We start from the raw sequence: 23,151 nt of genomic DNA on the forward strand, positions 1-23,151 counted from the left end.
CGGCTGCGGTGGGGCTAGGGAGAAAACCTTGCTGCCCATCGGGGCCTCAGCCAGCCTCTGCTGCGACCAGGAGCTGCCCAGCGCACTAACGCCTTGCTCTTTCAGGCCAGTAGTGAAGCACTTCTGCCAGTTTGAAAGCCATATTTTTACTTATGCAGCTCTTCATTATGAAAATCTCCAACTCCTTTTCTCCTTCCATAGTCAGGGCTCCTTTTTTCATAGCATTGGGCTCCTTTTCCACTTTGGCTCCATGACCCAGGCATTAATATACCATCAAAACAACGCCTTGGGTGTCTGCAGGCAGGGATTGCAAACAAGAGTCACACTGCAGCTGATAACATTTTATTGCATTTGGGCAAACACAAGGCACAAAGTATGGTGAAGCACAGGCTGAAGGGAAGGCGGGAAGCTGTACTTCAAAGCCAGGAAATAAGGACATTCTTTCCCAACAGCAGGTTATGAGGATGGAAAATTACCTACAACCAGGAAAATGTGAAGCTAGCATTTTCAGGATTATGTTTGTTCCTGCTCAATGGGCTGTATCTGGTAAATATTAAAACAGTCCTAAGCAATGCTTCTGTAGTTAAAGATAGGTCAGATTTTTTTCATTGTAAACACAAATTTCAAAGCGTATAATTCAGTTGTATAAATCCACACCAGTCTAAAGCTTGCAATCAAACTGCCGTGTCGGCTGCAGTTTCTCCTCCCCTGCACAGGTCTGTGCAAAGCAGCCAACTTGGTTTTAGTTAAAGAACCAGGAGTAAAAAGAAACGTATTTGGTCTTGGTTAAAATGTTGCCTTCCCTTTGAAGAGGAAGAGAAGGATTTGAAACAAAGATGGGAATTTCAGGACAAGTTCTTTCTCTAAGGATATCTACTATTTGCTGTGGATGTAGATCAACTCACTTTCATAACTGTTTCCAGTGAGGAGTTCTGACAGCATCTGGCACTGTCAGTGGGATATTACTGGAATACTCACAGTGAAGGATTTACTCCAGTGAGCATACTAAGTCCCAGAGATGCTAGTGTGGCTTTCCACTTTAAGATAGGCACAGTGCTGAACGGTAGCAACAGATCTTGTCTACACATGGAATTATTCTTTCAAAATCATGTCTGGATCCTCCCTATTCCAGAGAAAAAGTGTGTTTGATGCTATGCTTAAGTCATTTTCACTGTAAATTAAAATAACTGAAAGGAAGAAGGTTTATTCTAGTGTAAGCGAGCCCATATACAGAGTTCTTCAATTATCTTTCACATTATAAAGTCACCTCCCACCACAATCTAAATCTGAACTGCAGATAATGCTGTATTTATAAAGAACATGTTCTCAGGGGATGAGAAATATTGCTCAAAACACCGTCCAAATGTTGAAAATGTAATATTTACGCTGGATAGATGCCATTCTTGTCTGGCAGGCTAACAGATCAGAAAAAAACTATCTGTGAAATGATGACTGTGGGAGTGTCTGGGAGACCAGCAGTTTCTCCCCTCCGTTTTTTAGGAGGATGTTACATCCTGGTGTTATGGTTTAAATCAGATTTTAAGAAACCCATTATGATGCAACTGTTTAAAATATCAAGGAGAAGCCCAACCAATACCATTAAATGTACAAGGGTGAGGGCTGCAAATTATTACTGCCTCTCCTGCTTAACTAACTGCCTCTTATATTAATGCATCCTGGACATATAATTGCACATCTCCATGGTCCTAAAAAGTGTCATGATATGTAAACAGCCACTTTTGCCTTCGAATGTCTTGCCATGCTCTCACACGGTCCAGATCAGATCTGGTGGTCTTACATACAGCAATGCAAATTTGTTGATTTGAAGTTAAGATTTCAGTCGAACTATAGTGTAGTTGAGAGGGAATCAAAACGCTCTAAAGCTATTAGTCTATTTTATACTCAGCATTGCCATTTATATTACCTGGAGAAATAAACAGATAACAACCCATGCAAATCATTTGTAGAGGAGCTAATTCTATTTCTTCTAAAAGCCAATATTAAATCTCTCCCATATGGTTAATACCAAATATTACTATGCAGTCAATGAAAACGTGACTCCAGTGAAAGCAATGAGTTTTCTGACCATCTCCAGGAGAGCCAAGATTTCTCCCATTATCTATTTCTGTAGCACAGGGCCCAGCTGTATTACAGTAAAAATAATAAAAATAAAAAAATCTGACAACAAAAGCCTGAAGCCATTAATCAACTCAGAGAGATCTGGTTAATGTATTGCAAGATGGGCCCCTGTCGGGCGGTGCGTGCCTTTAAATTCTGCAAGCACTTAAAGTACCCCGCAGAAGTGACACATGTGCAGCCCTGGTTGCTGAGCCCAGCCAGCACCCAGCCGGCCTGCTACAAGCACTGCTGGAGCTGCAATTTCCTCCTCACCGTGGGGTCCTCCTGGCTGGCAGTGGCACTTTGCTCGTGGGGCTGCTGGGTGAGCTGGGGGTGCAGCTCCCACTGCGCGACATTGAAAGGAGCGCAGCATCGGGCACTTGGCCATTGAGCCCATTTAAACACAACACAGAGCTGCCTGTCTTGTTTTTCTGTTGGAGCGTTACGTCGTGTGAAGCTAACAGAAAAATTCAGCTGCCAAAGTAATGTCACGCAGAGCGCAGAGCCACCATACAGTAGAAGACCCAATTTAGAAATATAGATGCTTTTCTTGCCCAGATCCTGCACACACAAGCATGTAATCTGACTCATGTCTGTGATGCTACAAAACAAGTGGGCTCAGACACAGGGATACTGCACATGTACACGGTCAGTAGGGGAGCTGGGTGCTTACAGAGCGGATCTAAGCATAAACTGGTGTGGCTCTGCACACCACAGCATAAAGAGGGAGTTCTTAGGAGTGTTCCCAAAAGCCAAAATCCTGAGGAGCCATTCGGCAATACAAAGTGCCTCCCCACCCCTCCGTTTCATTTAAAACCTTCAAAGTGATGCAGGCATTCACACCCCTCAGCCACATGTACGTGGGACTGCAATGCTTCGGCGGCTTTTTAATTCAGAGAAGTTCAAAGCTTTGATCACATTGCTGCTACACTCTCTGCTTGCATTTCTGCAGTCTTTACATTATATCTGGTGACAGAAGACTGAAAATTTCATTATTTAGGTCTCGTTGTAAACTTGTGCATTTTCAGAGATGGTTTAGGGCTCAGATTTTTCAAAACGCACTAACAATGGGATGCAGTACTTTTCTGCAGCTAAAAAAGTGCTATTTTCTCTGATCTTTACTGGTTGGAGCCACTACTGTGAGATTATTGAAGCCTTATAGAAAAATCTGAGATGGAAGGAAGGCAAAGTGTTTTTTCTTGCTATTTATTCAAATGTATTTTATTTCTATTATTTGTCAGTAATGATTTTATATGAATTACACAATAATATCCTCATTTTTAAATCAGAGCTGGTGAATGCAAGCGCATGTAAACCACTACAACTTTTGAATCTGCGGGATAAATATATGTTCTATGGCTGTATGGTCTGCATATGCACACAGGTCCAGCCAAGTCTGTACACAAACAGAATCACCTATTTTTAGAAACCGCACTTAATTTAAGACACTTGAACTAAAGCAAGCCCTGCTTAGTGCTATACATTCAACTTCCCATTCGTTCACGTGACTCAAAATAGAGCACAACGCTGCTGATGCTTTCTGTTTTTTAACCCTAGCTTACTATGCAGTGTGTAGATCCAAAAATATTTTAAATGCCATTTACCTATGGAATTCTAGATTTTCAACTAAAAATAACCTTATTTTAGTTTTCTTTCCTCTCAATGAGAAGTGCACTTTTTGTCCTTGCTTGTGCTACGGATCTTTCAGCCAGTTTGTGCCCCAAACCTGCTCCTCGTTTCCAGCACGCCCCAGCCCGGGCTCGCAGACAAGCCGGGCACAGACACTACTTCTCCTGCGGAGGGGGGGTTGGCCTTGAACATCAACCTTGCCACATGAGAATCAGTTCTCCTCTTTCCCAGAATAAAACGAAACTTCACAGATTTTCTACCCGCAAATACGAAGTCAATTCCCCTGGCTTATTACTCTCCCTTTATCCTCCCCGCCAACCCCGGCTAAGTTGCGGGCGGCTTTGCGAGAGGCTGCGCGCCCTGGGACCTCGGGCTGCCCTGCGGGACGAAGGGAGCCCGGTAGGCGCGCAGTCTCGCACCGCCCGGCCGAGGGGGTGCCGCCCCGCTTCTCGCACACGGCCGCTACCGGCTCCGTGCCCGGCCCGGGGGCGGGAGGGGGAACCGTGCGAGTCCGGGATGCCTGCCCCGCCGAGCGGCCGTGAGCGGCTCTGTCCCTGTCCCTGTCCACCGGCCGCACCTTCTCCTTCAGTAGCATCTGTAGCAAAGGAAAGCGTGAACTTACGTGGCTCCCGCGCCGGCACTCAGGGCTGCGGCAGGCCGTGCCCCCCGCCCTGTCCCTGTCCCTGCCGTTCCCGTGCGGAACGGGCGGCCAGCAGCTCCCGGAGCCGCTCCGCCGCTGCCCGCCCCGCCGGGCTCCCTGCAGCCCAGATCTCTCCCCGCATTGTTTTGCTCTCTACATCTCTTTTTCATTTTTTTTTTTTTTCCCCTCTCTCTCCCTCTCTCTCTCTCTCTTTTTTTTTTTTTCTTTTGCCTTGATTTGCAAGAAAACGCGAAAGCCCCGTAAATAGCAGCTTTGGGGTGGGGGAGCGACCCGCGGGGCTGCGGGGTCGGATGCGGTGCGGGGCCGCCGCATTCCCGCTCCCACAGCGCCGCCTGGCGCCCGGCCCGCGCCCCGCCCGCGGGGATCCCCGTCAGCCGGCGCCGGGACCCGGGTTTAGCTCGAGTGAAATCCTTTTTTTTTTTTTTTTTTTTTTTTCTTTTTTCCCCCATCTTTTTTTTTTTTTTTTTTTTTCTTTTTCCTTCCCCTTCCTGGATCCTCTTTTAAACCCACTCCACTCTGCTTCTCTGTCTATTACATGCTAATTTAATTTTACTATGGACGATATTTTCAGCATTTGCTGAGGACAGTAAATTTTGTAGTTTATGTTATTTCACTTTTTATGACTTTTTAACACTTAATAAAATTTTATTAGAGCACTTTTGTGTTTACAAGGCCACAAAACTCTTGGCAGGTTGTCAGAAGTCCTTTTTATTATGATCCTACTGATATACTGCGAGTAATGAAATAATCATGTCCAGAAATGTATCAAAGGCCAGAGGGATTATCCAATTTAATAGCTCTACAGATGCGCTGCGAGGGATACGGACAGGCAGCGCGTCGACAGGCTGCGAGCTGGCGCGGGGCGGAGGCAGACCTGCTTAATTTCGTTCCCATTTCAGGCAGTTCTGCGCTGCCCCGAGCGCTGCGTGCACCGTCATGTGACTGCGGGCTGCTTCAGAGCAAAGGCTTGATTCTGTTGCAAAAAGCTCTATTCTTTTTATTCTCCTTAGGTACGCACTTAGTGCCAATGTGCTCGCTCTGATGTTTCCGCTGCTTGCAACGTTCATTAAAATACAATTTACTGGAAAAAATCCAATGTCACAGTGCCATTGTGCAGTAAACAGCAGCTTCAGGCATTAAGATTTGGTTCCCCCTCCCCCCCCCCCCCCCAGCAAAAAAAAAAAAAAAAAAAGAAAAAAAAAAAGAAAAAAAAAAGGAAGAAACAGCAAGGATAACAAACATAAATAAAAAAGGCTGGTGAAATCAAATACCAGCAAGACATCTTGCAGTCTTTTCTCTTTGTCTTTGGAAGGGCACATCGCAGGAGCACACTCGATGGTGCGTGTGCCCTCGTTCCACTGTTCCACTGCTGTTTTTCTGCACTGCTGTCTGCGCTACAGCCTGAGATACTGCAGCTGTTTTTAAGGTCATTTCCTTTTATTTTAAATAATTGTTCATTTAACATATGTTGTTAAAGTCATTCTTGCGTCAAAAGGAGGCGATTATACTTCCTGACCCTGAAAGCAAGGTGGGTGGCTTTGTCTTATAATTAAATTTGCTGTGTTCAATTTCATATTTTTCTTTCTCTGCTGTTTCCTAGGGAGCATGCCAAAAAAAGATAAAAGGGAGCAATGATACCAGGAACACTCCAGTGCCAGTCTGCTCCCTGTCACACATATTGCTCCAAACTATCAGGCTTCGCAGGGATACCAGAAAGGCATTCTTTCGTCATTCCACATGAACCGGTTAATGCCCCGTGATTCAAACCCGCCCCGCAGAAGCTGCCGCCAGAATGTATTCCCACATTTCCAAGATAGCACGAGGACCTTTTCCTTCCAGCACAAACAGATGTTGCATATTTGGAGGTAACTCGTGGTACTGCCAATTGGGAATTTTAAAAAGAACACAGGTAGTATCTGTGTATTTTTACAATGTACTTGAGGAATTCACTGGGACTTTACAGACAGACCTGAAGACAAAGCGATTAGAGAATTTACCTTCACAATCATCACAATATGAAGGTCAACCACATTCTGATGTATTCACTCATATTGTGATTCTACCTCACTCTTGAAAAAAGAAAAGAATGGAAAAAGTGCCTCCAAAAGCAATGGGGGAAGAATTAAAATAGTGTACAGTGTCAGCAAATACACTGGGACCTGACCTGGGAGAAATAATGTAAATCTTTTGATGCAGCGTTGCTTCAAGACGGAAGTTCTGCTTTTCCAGAACAATATCATCTACTGTAAATCATATGTTTGCAGGTCAAGGTCGATTTAAACTTTCTAAACCTTTAAGGGCCATCAAATCAGAAAGCTGCAGGATGAAATGATGTGGTGAAAGAGGCGACAGGCTGGAAGTTGTTAACCTTGGAAGAGCAGCATTAGCAATTGTTCTTTGGAGAGAAAGAGAAAACTGAGAAACTCCTTGAATACAAATACGTAAACATGGTGCAGATTGTTTAATCAATGAAGCCACTAACTAATTTAACTCCTTCCCAGGTGGCTGAGTTTTCCTCTTAACCAGCCTGAGAAAGCAAGCACGCTGCTCCCACCATTGTGGAGAGCAGGATTCAGCAGCCAGGCCTTGGGTGGGCAGGTAGGTGAGGTGAGCAGGGCAGGCAGGACCATCCTGGCTGAAAGCAGACAGCCTGGGTGGAATAACCAAAGGGAGCAGCATGACTGGGGACGGTGCGATCCCCCATGATGATGATGAAGCCACAAAGTCAATTAGGCTCCCTTCTGAAATCTACTAAATGAACTTCAATCAGGACTTTAATTTTCTTTCTGAAAACTGGCAAAACAAGTGGCATTTATTTTTTTGGGGCTGCTAGCTATTTTTATTTTTTGTTTGGTAATATATTTGTTGAAAACTGCTTTTTTGCAAGTCAGTTGGAAGTGACAAAAAATATTGGGTCCCTCAAAGCAATGAAAATATTTTCAGGGACTCGATTACTATAACCTGCAAAGGAAGCCTGGTACATATAGATTAGATATCATTATTCTCCCCTGATATTCAAGGGACCATAACCGAACCCTTGTCTGTAGGTTCAGACTAGAGCTTACATCTGCCACCTCCCAAGTGAGTGTCCATTGCCCAGTGGCTGGGCAATGGGGTCTCGCAAGACTCTCTTCCACTGAGGTAAGAGAGGAAATGATAGCAAAGTTTAAATAATCTGTCCCATCCTTTATCAAAATGCCTGAATTCTGAGTGCTACATTGCTGGGGAGTGAAGCTGGATTTGCTGGTCATCAAATTACAAAAAATGCACCCTTCTGTCTAACTCTAAGCTTTCCTATGTAGTTGCCTGCTAGAGAGATTAGTATACTGCAGATGTATAGGAGGACAAAGGTACATGAAGATAATGATATGAACTTAAAGTATATAAAAATAAGACAGTTGAAATGCTAACTGCATTGTAGTTTTATTACAGTTTAATGGGCATACGCCAATGAACATTGTGCCTCTGTGTCCAAACTGATAGATGTACCCCATAAAAGCCTTCCTGAGAAGAAAGTCAGATAAGTGAAACTCAGTAGAAAAATAGCAGTAGTTTCTGCAGCTATAGATTATTCAATCAATGTAACTCCTATCTAACTCAGTACTACCCATGTCCTTGGCTTTTCTTTCTGAATCTGAAGCACGAGCTGGCTTCCAAATTCCTCTGATGAGAGAGGTAATTTTGAATGTCCAGAACCCCTTGCCAGGGACTAAGCAGTAGTTCCAGACTACAGCTATTATGGCCGAGACCAGAAAGGGATAGCATTTATGGTTCTCAGGATTGAGGTTTTCTTCCTTGCTTAGGAGCATAGTTATCATTTATAATGCAATATAGTTTAAGTTCTTAAGCCGAGAGGTTGTTATGCAGCCATTTCATTTTTTATTATTTTGGCTTAGTCCCATTTGTCTTTTCCTTTACTTGTGCTGCATGCTATGTATATATACATCATCACCAGTATTCAAGAAAACATTAACATTTCTTTCGTGCGTGTTTCCTGGTAACTTATGGAGACAACTTTATAAACAGTGACCATAGTAATACAGAAACAGTCTAACACGATGGCTTTGAAACATCCAACTCAGCATAACTACAGAGGCACAGTTCTCAGCCATAGGAATTACAAGCAGTTAACCCAACTGGAGAACCTCCCACCTTATATGGGTAACCCTGACTAGATTGCTGTATTCAGCCTGATGAGCATTTGCGGACTAGGGACTGTTCTGATGTGTAGTACCCTGCTCCTGTCCTGTGCTTTTGCTGCATGAGGCGCAGCCTTCCCTTTGGCTCTTTGCTGGAGAAACAGCTCTGCGATTCCCTGGGTAGTTGGGAACAGGAGCAATGTCAAGCAATGTTATTGACCAAGATTCTGCCTTCGGGGAAGCATGATGATGACTGCTGGCAGCCCACCCTGGTCTCAGACCACACTGCATCTCCCTCTTTCCTGTTCCCACTCCCAGCCCTGCTATTGGGATGGTAGGCAGGGCGGAGAGAGGCCTGCTATCGCTTGCAGGCTTTCTTCTCCCCCTTGACCTCCGGTGTGCACTGCTTTCCTGGCACACTCAGAGGCAAGCGTGAGGAGATATTTATATCTCCCACATCGATGAGAACTACCAGGATCTTAAAATGCCATTTAGAAGTACTGTAGCAAGGAATATGTTACACTGCAATAGCTGTTTAAAAGTTTCTCATGTATACAAAGGCTGCTCCCAAGAAGAGTCCCGTACATGATATTATGCAGTAATCATTAGCTTTAAAAACTATTACAAACAAAATTCACCACATCAAAATGAATTTGGGCTATGTGACCATTCAAAGCTTATTAAAATGACAAACTTGAAGAAGCAGCAGGAATGCTTAAAACTCAGCACGTGTTCGTGTGCTAGTTTGATTTAAAAAAGACTCCAGAGGCTTTCTTGAGCCACTCATGAATTACTCCCCGGACACCAATGCCGGCCAAAGCATGGCCATCACTTGGCCCCAGTTCCCTCCCACAGTGTGATCTGTCTTTTTACAGAAGATTCAAACTTGACAGTCTTTCTTTTCGCATCATACTCTCAGCAACTTCTTTTTCCTGGAGGAAATCTAGGGCTTTTATCTTCATTCACACTTCAAAAATTTTTGGTTTGCAGTGCTTTCTCGCTATTAATGCAGCCTGATGCTGTTGTGCAGCACGAGCTGAGGCCTTTTCTCTTAGCATGAAGGTCTGCTAGGGCATGTTTGCACCACAGCCTGCAGCATGCTGCAGCAGCACCCAAACTAGCAGCACACAGCATGGCTTTGCTCAAAGGCTCTTTCTCAGTGAAAACTGTTTTGCTGAATGAATACAGTCAAGGTGTATCTCCACCTTTTACAGAAACTTCAGCAAAACCTGTTGTCAGCTGCATTGTTTGTTCACACCTTAGCCCAAATCTCTCACACCATAGCAGTATAATATATCTGAAAAGTTCACAGCTATACGTGTTGTGTGGGTCAAGTGCATTAGACTCCTGCATGGTGATGACAAAACAGGCAGTGCCTGCTGTAGGATTGGGGGTCGAGCAGGACGAGTTAAAAGCTAGCAATAGAATGAAGGCAACAAAGGTTCACAGTCAACCTTCATCTCTTCACAAAGTAGGTTTGGCTCAAGCAATGGGCAAGGATTTGGTCGGTTTTAGATGAGTTGAATCAGCTGCAAAAAGAAAGTTTTGGCCATTCATTCGGTGGACAGCTTTGCACATCAGCTTGCTGTGTTTAAAGTGACACCCTTTTTATCACAGTGACATCGAGCCAACATGAAACAAGTTTCTAGAAACAAAATCCTTCAAGCCTGATATTTGGAATGGGGTTCTCTTTCAAAATTGGAACTTTCCTATCGCTGATGACGTATATTATAGAGTCCCCTTATCTTTCATTTTAATGAGATTGCACAGACCTGTCTTTGTGACATGCTGAAGACCTGTGATGAAGTGATGCAGTGAATTTTCTCACTAGGACTTAAGAAAAAGATGTCTCCTAGACATCCTCTTTTGTTTTTGTTGGTTGGAGTTTTGTTTCTTTGCTTGTTTTGTTTTAAATTCAACAAAATCCGGTTACAGAATGCAAAGTAATTCAAAGCAGATAAAATTGTTACCAGTGAGATGTTTTAAAAGACAGTATCATAGGAAAAATAGGTGGTAGAAAGGCAAATCAAATACAATGCTTAGTTTAAAAGTCTTTGAAAAATTAGCTTATATTTTGTTCACATTTTTTACATTTCTCCACTGTTTCAAATCGTTACTGACCAAACACTTTAGCCATTTCCCTGTAGGCTAACACTGATCCTTTTAAAAATGTCACAGGAGTCAGATAGGGCCTGATCTGCTGCCAACAGAAAACCAATAAAAATTCTAGCTCCTTCTAAAGCCTTTGAACTGGTTGGTCTCATAGTGAATATTAGTAAAGGATATAAGGATGAGTGGTTTCTGCTGATTTCCCAAAAGCTTGGTATATTTTTCAGAGTATTCACAATTAAGTCTGTGCTCAGTAAGCCAGTAGGTGTGTGTACACGTAAGATACGATGCTTTGTGAAGAGAGAGAAATCTATAGAAATTGCTCATCATTCAGTCAGAAACATTTTTACATGAGAGCAATGCCTCATACGTACAGTGATTGAATCAAACCATGGAGAAAAAAGGTCCATTTTTATTGTTAGTCCATTTCTAAATGCTTTTGGTAGGTGATACACCTGGGGGAACACCCTGTACTACAGGATTCGCTAAAAATATTTCAGACATTTCATTTAATCAAAATATCAATATCTTTCACTGCTGCCCAGTTAACCTTTGTAAACTAAACAAAGTCCATGCAAGATGGACTTCTGGCAGTGGATATATAAACAGACTTTTCCACTAACGTGCTTTGTTTGTGGCCAGTAAAAGAGTCAGAGATGGGAGGGTGGAAGGGTCAGCTGCTGCTCGACATTTAAAATCTTTATCAGTACCAGCAACCCCTTGGTTGGTGTCAGTGATTTGTGGTACGGTTGTTTATCTGTGTATCACTCACTTGGCCGCACTGTTTAGATCCAAAGGTCTCAGGACCATTTGCAATCTCTTCTCGGCTTGCTGTACCAGACAGGGCAGACATCTGGCTGTCAGTTATAATTGCATCCTGCACCAGAAGTTGTTGTTAAATACTCTTGATCCCCTTTGAACGCAGAACTGTGATGCACAACAGTTTCAAGCCATTACTGCAAGAGGCAAAGTCTATCCATGGCTTTAGCCCAGTTTGAAACAAGATTTACGAGAGATGGAGGGGAGGGGGGCAATTTTACAAAAGGGCGGCTGTTTGAGCCTGCTTGGGTTTTAATGATACAGCAGTTTCCTTTCCAGCCTGTACAACTTATTCTTTGAATGCTGACAGAAATAGTGCATCGGAAAAGTATTTTTGTGGTGTTGCCATGTTTACTGTTTCCTGTTGTCTTTCTTTGGAAGTATTTTAGCAGAAATTAGGACTTCACATAAAAACCCTACAGGCTCTGGGATGAAAGGATTTACTATTAGGTTTCCTTCTCACTCAAACATGGTGGACTGTGATTTAAACCCTACAGACTTATGACAGGATATGATGCCAATTAAAAGCACAAAACCTAATTTTTTGACAGAATAATCACATAATCCCCTTTCTATTATCTGACTAAAGGGTTATTGACAGCACCTTTATTTCTCAGCCCAAATCTTGGATTTATTAGGCTAACAAACTGCTCTTGTTTAAGTTATATGGGCCAATGAATATTGTTGAATGTCCAGGCGCAGGACTGCATTCAATATTGTAAAGGGATGTTTTTCCCCTGGTAATTGTCACACTGGGTCAAGAATGCACAGAAATGCAAGTAGACAGATGGTTTTGGTTGAAAGCTGAACTCTGATTTGCTGCTTAAAAACAAATCATTTATAAAGTAATTTAATAACAAATCTTATAAAGGGAAACACTGCAGAGGAAAATTCAGCTGAAGTCTCTTCTGAATTTTGAATGTAGATTGCGTGGAGTACATATTAAGCTTGGTAAAAAAACACAGCTGCATTAGAGACAAAAAAGATGATCTATTCTGCCTCTTGGAGCTGCCGGTCTGACTGCCTGAGCCCAGTATGTGATCTGCATTATTTTGTCAGGGCAAGAATTTTGCTAAGATGCTTATGCTCCCAAGGCAAAATCTCTGTCTCCCTTGTGACATCCGATACGACACCAGCTCAGACCCAGAGCCCAGTATGCACCATTTCAGCTCAGCCCCTGCTGGACTGCATTCTCTATTACATACAAGTTATCCAGAAATGTTTCGTTTACACACATTTTGTGCAGCAGTGTCGCAAATGGGGGGGGGAAACACGCTCTGTCTCTGCCACGTGCACGCTCACACAAACCAGAGCTGGCAATTTCCCTAATCACTAAAATCCTTTCTCCCCACATGTAAGTTGTTAACCTTCATTACATCCCCAAGGGGACATATACCAAGCAAAGGCCTGTTAAAATGAAAATAACCATCCCTTCAAATTGCCAAATCATCGTATTATAAGCCCCCTTCTTATAAAGCAAGGCTCATCATTTGCATTGGCAGCCTAATTCCTGCTCCAAGTTGGATGCAATTATTTCTGCTATATGTTTTTATTTTAAAAAATACTTCATTGGCTTCCACAGCACCACTGTGGCACATTTTGTGTTAAATTTCAAAATCACAAGGTTAAGATGGAAGCACAGCTTACGGTGATTACAGAATTCAAATGGAGACTGCTTTCACATGCATATATGTGTTGTTTGCTTAGAGCGTCAAGGTTAATTTTTACCCTGTGTGTTTGCCAGATGCACACAGGATTTTCCTCTCATTTCCTGTCTTGTTCCTAATCTAAAATCTATTGCCACTTCATAATAATTAGAAAAAGAGCTAGGCTGCTGAGAAGCACTGGTGCTGAGGCGGGTGTGTGCCCGTCTGATCCACCATTTTATCGCTGGTGCGACTGCAAAATGGTGGTTCCTGAGCTGCGAGGAGAAGGGATCTGCAATATGCTCCTCATGTGGACATGAGGAATGCCCTTACTCCAGCTCGAAGAAGGCCTGCTCCTCTCGTTGCGCTCGCCTTTGTGCCTGTCTCTTGTGCTTTCCCAGCCCTTGTTCTCCTCGGGACTGCCCATAATTCCTCTGTGGGATCAGCAAAGCCACTGAATGATGATTTCTAATTTAGAGTTCCTCAGGAGTAGCCATGGTGCTGCATGCATGACATACAGCCCCAAATGGTGAGAGGACAAAATCACGGTAATTTTGTGTCCTCTGTGTTTATTAATAAAGGACCAAATGTCATGGAGGTAGCAGTCCCAGGACCAGTTTGCACCGAGAACGAATGTTTTGCTGGTGAATAAATGGTCCCTCCAGATCAAGGTTGAGGTCATTGGCAAGATCTAGGCGTTAGCTCACTCTCAAGCTATGTGCACATACGAATAAAGGAGTCAATGCTTGGACTGTCAGTATCTTTCTTTCATAAGAAATGCATTCAGCCTCGTTTTTTTTTGGTAATAGTTTGATACAAACAGTTCATCCCATGCTTCGGTGTAAAAGCACTGCTGGCAAAACAGCAGCTCAGGCAGGCAGTGACCTTGGGCTACCGCTAGCACGATATCAAAGAGCACTGCAAAGGATGGTTGGGGAAATGCTAACTAAATGGAAATTGCTGTGATTACCCACAGCAGGATGAGCATCCTCTTTTGCCTGTAAGGAAATTATTTCCTTTCACTCAGGTACACGGCTACTGTGCTATGTCAGTGACAGCAGCTTCACAGTGCGCTGGTAAACATGGACAATACAAAAATGTGCCTCTGGTTGAGAATCTATGTGTAGTTTCTCCCGGTATGAAATAGATCCGCAAAAACAGTATTTATGGTCTGCACAACAATACTATTTTCTTTCTTTGGTTTGCAGGGGTTGTAAATAGAAAAAAAAAAAAAAAAAAAAAAAAAAGCCAGAGCTATTAAATCTAGGAATAACAAGGCTCTTAAAGCTGAGTTTATTGTACTGGGAAGGTAAAAGCTTTACATTTTTGATCTGCGGGTGTTAAATATCCCGTCTGAGCCAGGACTGCAGCTCGGATGTTATTTATCTCCAAATCTTGGGGAAGGAAGGGAGCGGACAGATGTCCTCAAACTGCGGGCACCACCTGCCGGCTGGCGCGGTGCAGGGATGGCTGCGGGGCCGGGCAGCCCCACGGAGAGACCCCCAGCAGTCCCTGCGCACGGAGATGGATTTGTATTTGGACAAAAATGAAATGAAATGCTCCCCAGTGTTTTGGTTTTACTGACTTTTAAGCGCTCAAGCCAAGTGTTATCCAATTTTTCCCACACAATCTGTTTGGAGAGCTAGTAGTGCATTTCAAAATGGCTTATTTTGATGACACGGTCATAATTCTAAATAATTTGATTTCCAAAAATATACATCATATTATGGCCTTGCTAGAAAATCACTCCATTGAAAGCCTTCCATCTTAAGATTTAGACTAAATAAAGGAGAAGTGATTGCATGATCTAAACACCTTTCTGGGGGGAGCACTGGGGGGTGTGCTGCTCTGCGCTGCGAAATAAGATAAACAAAGAAAGCATTTTCCAAAACCAAAAGCTTCTTTCTGGGGGTCACGAACCGGAGACATTGCGGGTACTGTCAAAAATCTAAAGAGGAAATGAAAAATAGCACTTGCTCCTTTTGAATGCATGCGTGTGTTTTCCTTTCTTGATGGCTGGAGGAAAGGAGGCTGTATTTAACAGGGGTTAAAGCACTAGAAAATGCAGAAACATATCATAATTCCCTGCTTCCTTCAGACTGAAAAATCACAGGTATTTTAACAGACAGGTACTCTGTGTGTGTATGTAGCTTGTATCTGCAAAGAACTTCCATTATAGATGTATGTATGGTGGAATTTAAATCTTCAGCCTCCAATAAAATCGTATTCTGTAATAAAACTGCTGCACCTTGACTCCAGACTACACTGAATTCCAAATTAAACACCCCATTTACTCTACTGTAACAAGCAGAAAGGTTTGTTACAGTGAATACTATTACAGACAGGGAAGCATATTATCATTCTCTTTACCTTCTGTACGTACGACAGCAACACCTAAACAGCCCCTGTGAGTCATATTTTTCTCTAGTTCCTGGCTCCTCTTACAAGAAAGAAATGATGAAGGGAGAAGGTGGATTGAAATGTGATATTTAATTTCACGTTGCTCCCTTAATTATTTAGCTAGCTGGACAGACAGCTCCAGCAGTTTAAAGGCAAGCAGGTAGCATATTTTACTACAAAATGTCTTCCTGGATTTCATGAATAACTCAGTGTCATAAACAGAAACAGCTGGCATGCTGAAGGCTGTGTAGATTTCTTTATGCATTATATATAATGTAGATGCTTTCCACATAATGCACATGAACTATCCAATTCATATCAATGTTTGTAGCTCACAATACCACTAAATAATAGACCAGGGGTATAAAATTAGGGGACTTCAACTTGTTAATGCAGGTTATATATTAGAATTCCATTGTTTAGTGGTGATTTGTCTATTGTTTAAAGGTCTGGCAATTTCAGATGCAAACTGTTATCGGGTGCTAATTTCCCAGTCTTTCTCTAGGAGAGCCGTTATAGAATTTTGACGTTTTTGCTGTGGTTATTAAATTAGAAATGAGAGCTCACAGCTCACGGAGGGTAACAGGAGAAGAGAAAGCCCGTTAACGCCGCTTTGTCACGTCAAGGGCAGCGCTGGGGCTGGGCTGGGCTGAAGGGTTGCAGCTGTCATCTGGTGGCAGCTTCCCTCTAGTGGACTGATGAGGAATTTTATTCCCCTTTTCATGCCCCATCCTGGAATTCACTTATTAAATACAAGGTACCTTTTCGAAGTGTATTCTTGGCTATTAACCTTCGTGCATTAGATGGGAGCTGAATGTTAATAAAGAAAGTATTTCTAATCAATTGTGATTATGTGAGGCATGGCCAAGTCACACTGGTAAGCCAAGAATGTGGATCCCCAGGCTTCTCACAGCTGAGGTTAATCTGAAAGAAGTTACAAGTTTGAAGTTGTTTCAGATCAGATGTCTAAGACAAAGAAGAAGGGCTCCATTCCCAGACATCTGATCTAAACCCTTTGAGCCTTGAGAATTTTAACTCCAGATGCAGGTTCCAGCTCTGCAGATGATCCTTATCTTTAATGGGACCCTCTCAAACAGCCACACATAGATTTGTTGCCATTGCAAGAGACCCAAAGAAATAAATTGGCTTTCAGCCTATAGCTTTGGGGGAGCTGAATTTGGTTCAAACAGCCTGAATTTGGTTCATCTCTGTTTAAAAGTGGAATCACCCAAGAAAAAGAAATGAGTCAGAGAGTGCAAAGATGAAGAATAAAGACTGTGGCTAAATCAGAAGATTTCCTGCGCCTATGGAGGGCGTTGTGCAGCACTGCTGGGCTGAAGAATCTATTTGCATCTACTGTAAGTTTTGTTCCAAGGGATCGGATTTCTGGAGCCTGAGACCACTTACAATACATCAGAGGAAGCCTCGTAATAGGAAGCTTTATTGCCTTCTGCTAAGTGAGCCAAAAGTCAGGGGCTTTCCCTTATAAGCATAAAGCTGGGAGGGGAGGCGGGAGGGTGGGATGTTTTTTTTTTCCTTTTTGCCTGATGTGTTTCATCCTTCCCCACCTCCAACATCAAAGTGTTTGCTAGGGCAAGTCCGCCCTGTGATGCTGGAGCTGTGTATTTCCCCTCTCCCAGTAGTTTCCATGCCCATTTCCTATGCCCCAGCTGCCAGAGCACTAACCCTCGCTGCTTTAATCACTCCATTAATCAAGGCTCTGCAGTGATCAGCACACTCGCTCTTGCTGCCACAAGCAAGCCTGTTACTTCTTCAGGACACATAATCTCCCACCAGCTCTCCTAGGGGTTTTAGTCAACCGAGCCGTATTGCTCCACCAACTAAAAAAGGTATTTCACTCCATGTGAATGAGGTGTGTTTTTAACATAATGTAGCTCACGTAAGGCACGACTCAAGCATGGCTCTTATATTTTAGGCACTGTGGTGGTGAAAAGACATATTTAGCCATTTCCTATCTAAGCTTCACAGGCACTGTGATTTCATTTAAGAGATGAACACTGTCATCAAATTAAAGATCAGCAGATAAAAACAAGTCGGCTCTGTTGGCTCCTGCAATGCTGTGACTGCATCCCCATGGGCACTGGGGGCTGTCGTATACCAAGGCATGAGCACAGACAGACTCCAGTCCAGTCACAGCAGTTTATTAGCCACTGTTTTGTGCTGGGTAGTGACAAAAGATGGCAGATCCCATTACCCTAGGAGACTCTGAAACATTAAATGTAGACACACACACAGAGAAAAAAAAAAAAAAAAGAAAAAAAAAGATCACTGTAAAGCCAAAGACAGTGCAAAAATAAATGAAAGGAAAGCACAGTAACCTTCAGTGGCTTCTCACATGTCTGACTCTTGCAAGGGGAATAGTACTGCACTTGAAGGTTATTTTGCTGTGTCTTCTGCAGAGTCAAGACTTGGCCCTCTGCTGACAGGCAGGATGGGAATGTCATTTCCGAAGGTTAAGAGGAAGCAGGGAGAGCCCTGATTGCTGTGGGATGCTACAGCTCCTGCCTGAGCAAGAGGGGTGAGCCTCACCCCCCGGCAGCTCTGCAGCCCCGCTAGGAAACCTCTCTTCCCATGCATCTGTCCCCCTGCATGCCCTGCCTTTTCCTGAGCCACCCATTTCTGAAGCCAGGAAAATTACAGAAAGGAAAGAGAAAAAAAAAAGCCAGAGCTGCACGAGAAAGCGTCCGCATCAGTGCTGCCATCAATCCAGCAATATGTGAGCAAAGGCACAAGGGCGGGATGTGAAAACAGTGTTAGAGAGGAAATGAGCTCGGAGTTTGAGAGTCCCAGCCTGCTGGGAAGGACAAAATTGGTTGAAGGAATGGAGTCTGAAAGAAGTGGAAATGAGACCAGTCTGCTTACTGACACCAATGTGGGGCACAGAAAGCAAGCATATTGCTATTTACCAGCTTTGGGCCTTTAAGCATAAGCAACCCCTGATATGTTTAATGTCCCGTTTCTGTAGTTGGTCATTCCCTTCTCAGATCTAAATCTGAATTCTGCAGCACGGGCAGTCTGTGACTGCTATGAGCAAAATACTTCTTACAATAACACACTCAGGCACATGCACACACATTCTTGTGGTGGGCACCTGCAAAAACAGCAGCAGCAAACGTAAATGATAACACCCAGAACAGTCCAGAATCATTTCACAGGCATGTTTGCTTTTCTACCTGCTACGACTACACACTGAAGCTCTTCTTCCTGTATATTAACATTTGTTTTCCATTTAATTTCTTCAGGTCTGGCTTCGTAAAAGCACATCAAATCCAAATGACATGTTTGCATGTGTATACTCATGAACAACACAAATTACTTATCCCTCGGGATGAAGGACTTGAGAATACAGATGGCCTTGATACAGTCTGATAGGAATGTAAACAGGAAAATATCTTTGTTGACTTATTTCTCGGTAATCAGTAATAATTAGTTATTGTCTAGAGATGAATTATGTTATTTCATAAGCCTTACAACAAACAATAACTAAATGAAATCAACTTCGAGTTTTTTTCTTGGGCTTACTATAGAATAAGTGCACATCAGGTAATAACTTCCTTAGCAAAGTAACAAAAGCCCATTCTGCATGTTCCACTGTGTTTTTTTTTTTAGTCTACATCAAATTTAAAGGCAAGAAGCAAGATCATATCATACGTTCTAGAGTTTTACTTTGCCATTCTTTTCTGTGGTTTTACAACTGGGTTGTTTATTTATTCACTCAGAGTTTGCTTTTGCATCCTTGAAATTGCCACTCTCTTCAGATGTCAATTTTATATTTGTTGGATGGCTTTAGTTCTGAAATCATTTTTCATTCTCACAAGATCAGCCAATTACTTCCAAGAGCTACATTTGGTTTCTTGTCTTCAGGAAACTATGTTCTGCTTCCTTATTTCTGCTGAGCAAAGACAAAAAAATCATTTTACCTGTCTGGGGCTTTTCCATAGGCTGACTACATTTCAGTCAATCACATGTGTCTCCTGTAATGACTTAGCAATTTTTCAAGCAAATTTCAATTAATGGATTAATGTTGGCAAGAAACTAATAGCTGAGCTGCATTTGGCTTTAGTAATGCTATGTCCAAAGATGCTAATCCTTATCCTGACTTCTAGTGTGGGGGAATCATGAAGTTGATATAAAGGTTTGCACACACAGTTTTCTTCAGGCCAGGGCAAATCAACTGCAGAAAAAAGATTGGGGACAAAATGCAAAAGGGTGTGAGAATGGCTGAATTAATAAAAAGCCCAATGAAAGCCCATTTTTTGGCTTTTTTACAGAGTTGTGGATATTTGCTGCCTCTGCCTCTGCCATTACTCCTCCTGGTCCTACCAGCCCTCTCTCCTGTCTTTGCCTAAATCAGTCCTCAGGCATGTTCAGTGTCTTGTTTTTCTCGTTTTGTACATTGGTAGTTCATGTTAAGCAAGAATGGCTAAATCAATTGGTCAAGTGAATTATGGCTGTCTATCTTAAAGAATGCAATTAACAAATTCAAGGATTATTTTGTATAATTTCATAAATATATGTTCTTTTCAATTTTCTAAGATGTAAGTGAATTAGACCTTAGGGTATATTTCCTAGTTCACCCATTATTAGGCATTAAAGTGATACAGAAGGCAAGTCTGCTTCTCCTGCATAGCCAACTACTGAGTGCAGGCTTGTCATGGTGGGATGTTACAAGAGTGCTATGTGTTTGAATAGCCACCTGTTGCAGAGCTCCTCCTGAACCGGTGAGAATTCACACATTTCCTCTGCAGTGAGGTGCTCTGTTCTATAAATAGTCTTGGCCAATCAGCTAACAAAGACATTTGTTAATAACAATCTGTGATGGGCAGAGCTATCTGACCATCTGTGTTGGTGACCAGCAATGGACACTTAGTGGAGATGAGGCTCACAGAGGCTGGTATGCGAGGCTGATTTGAACAAAGGCATTTTCTGATGCACATAAGTTGTCTGATGGTGACTTGGACATCATTATGGAGATGCCTCTACAGCTTAACTAACAATGGCCAGGAACTGCAGAATTTGCATTACAGAATCACACAATCACAGAATGGCTCGGGTTGGAAGGGACCTCAAGGATCATGAATCTCCAATCCCCCCACCACAGGCAGAGCCACCAACCTCCCCATTTAATACTAGACCAGGCTGCACAGGGCCCCATCCAACCTGGCCTTGAACGCCTCCAGGGATGGGGCATCCACAACCTTGCTGGGCAGCCTGTTCCAGCACCTCACCACTCTCATAGTAAAGAGCTTCTCCCTGCCATCCAACCTAAATCTTCCCTCCTTCAACTTAAAATCATTTCCTCTTGTTCTGCTATGATCTATCCTTTTGAAGAGTTGACTCCCCTCCTGCTTATAGGCTCCCTTTAGGTACTCAAAAGCTGCAATGAGGTCACCCAGCAGCCTTCTTTTCTACAGCTTTGCTTAATAGAAAATAGAATAATCTCTGCATCTGCCCTCTTTAACACGGGAATAATCAAGCTAGCACCCTACTGGAATAATACCAAAATACAGCAAGTGAAATTAACTTAAACAAAAACTATTACATGCTGACATGTATTGGTACCGACAGATGAAACCGTATTGCTCATCTCCAAACGCTGCTCATCTTGCAGAGCTGTGTTTTGTACCTTAGTAGTGTCTGACTTCTTGATAGGTAGACTCAGAATGACCACATGGATTGGCAGCTTAGAGGGCTGGTCTTGGCCTCATTCACTGACAGCAGTTTGGAAACAACTGTGAGACTGCCCTTGTCTGACAGCTTTCAAGCAAAACCGACCACATTCTGAGGAGGAATTGCAAGACAGAGCAGCCCCTGTTGGACTTTCCAGCCAATAGGCTTCCACCAAGCTGCCTGCCTTCTAGCTGGTTCTGCTGACAGAATAGGGCTCAGGAGTACCAGTTCACTTAGGGCAAAATTAAATTCACTTGCAAACTGCCTGGTAATTAAGTCTACTACCAGCCTGGGCTGTAGTTCATCACTGACCAACCAGCAGCTGTGAGGTCAGCACCTTGGGAAAAACTACTAGGGCTTTATCCTGTAGTATCTACAAAACCAAAAGACTGTTTGAATGAATTAGGCACAGATTTATTCTCCTTTTCTATAAAAGTCACTGAAAAAAATCTCATGCTAAGAAAAGCAGGATAGGATACCTATAGATAGGTATCTCTTAATCTTCACAGTATTTTTTCAGAATTCAGATATGGGAATGAGAAGACAAATCACAGATCTGGAAAAACAGGAATTTAACTTTCAAGCCATCTGCCATGGATTCTGTCCAACATACTTGTCTGTCCTAGTTACTTAGCTTTTTAAGTGAGAGTAATATTAATTCACCTTTCTAAAGTGATATGAGTTCTTTAGATAGAAAAAGTGCTGTGTATGTTGAACCCTGAACTCAGTTTTGGTAAGTAAGTGAAGAAATTGATTTTGAGTCTGTATTTATTTGCAGTTTTAAATTGCACTAACTTCCTTAGACTTACTCCAAATGTACAAATGTGCAATTGACAGCAAAATTCATACCGTACCTTCTTACAGACCACTGTTTTAACCACTACATCAGGGTAGCAGACAGCAGAATCTAGTTTCTTTTGTATCAAGCTGTTTTATAAAACCAATAAAATCAACTTCATTTTTATAGATTTTTTTTAAACGATCAAAATCTAGTGGTTTTTTAATATTCAGTGCAAAAATTTAACTGTGCCAAACAGAACGCAGTAAGGGCCAAATTCTATTCTCCGTTATTTGAGTAGCTAGATAATACAAATCCATTAGTATAAAAAAATACATCTTTAGATTCATCTTTTTGATCTGTTGCAGTGCAGGTGTGAAATGTATTTATTTCATTTTCCAATAGCTGACTTTTCTTGTAATGGTTGCTACAAGAAATATTGACTTTTTATCTTTTAATAAGTAATACTTATAGATCTAGAAAAAAATCATTAGTTATGAATTACAGCTACTGTAATGATTATAAATACATTAGCAACAAATGGTCATGCAAAATAAGAAAAGGTCTATTAAAAATTAAATAAAAAGATCTATTGAGTAAACAGATGTCTCTTTACAGCAGACATATCCCCACAGTTATTGACTGAAGCACTTCTAAGTATTAGGAAATGACCAACCATGACAAAACATTGCTAAAATAATGCTCCATAAAATACAACTTGCAATGTTTCCTTGACCAGGGATGATCAGGAGGCTAATTGGTGTACAGTATTCTCAGAAATCCAATTGCTTCTAAGGAGGATCTAAATGATGTGCTTAGAAATAATTCAAGAGTTCAGACAGTAATTTTTTTGAAGAACAGCTATCATCTAGGATGACTGCACTTTAAAGGTGATCATCTGGATGTTGAATTCCTTAGTTTATTTTTTTTTTTTTTTTAACATACTGCAGATAGAAGGTTCAAGAGAAGAGTAGAGAAGAAAACTGCAGTAAATGGTCTCTGAAGCTTAGCAAGGCAAAGCACTCAATTCCTGTTTGAATCATCTCAAAGAGAGCAGGGAACGTGTAGGATTAGGCCCCCAGTCGTTGTTAGCATGTTTTAATTACTTATTGAGGAAGTAAGTATATAATATAGGAGGATAATCCTATACAGTCAATAGGG

At 42.3% G+C, this 23,151-nt stretch overlaps 1 long non-coding RNA gene across 4 annotated transcripts in view; it reads right to left on the reverse strand.

Annotated features, from left to right (window-relative positions):
• Positions 1-23,151, reverse strand: part of LOC125696883 (uncharacterized) — a 403,601-nt gene that overhangs the window by 117,666 nt on the left and 262,784 nt on the right. Inside the window, exon 1 of one of the 4 annotated variants that reach the window (XR_007378596.1) lies at positions 4,370-4,610. The exons of the other annotated variants lie outside the window; for them this stretch is intronic. This is a non-coding gene — a long non-coding RNA (uncharacterized LOC125696883). Of the gene's footprint in view, positions 1-4,369; positions 4,611-23,151 lie in introns of those variants that run through there. 4 annotated transcript variants of the gene reach the window in all.

The sequence above is a fragment of the Lagopus muta genome, chromosome 8 (genome assembly GCF_023343835.1).
Source record: "Lagopus muta isolate bLagMut1 chromosome 8, bLagMut1 primary, whole genome shotgun sequence".
NCBI classification, from domain to species: Eukaryota; Metazoa; Chordata; class Aves; order Galliformes; family Phasianidae; genus Lagopus; species Lagopus muta.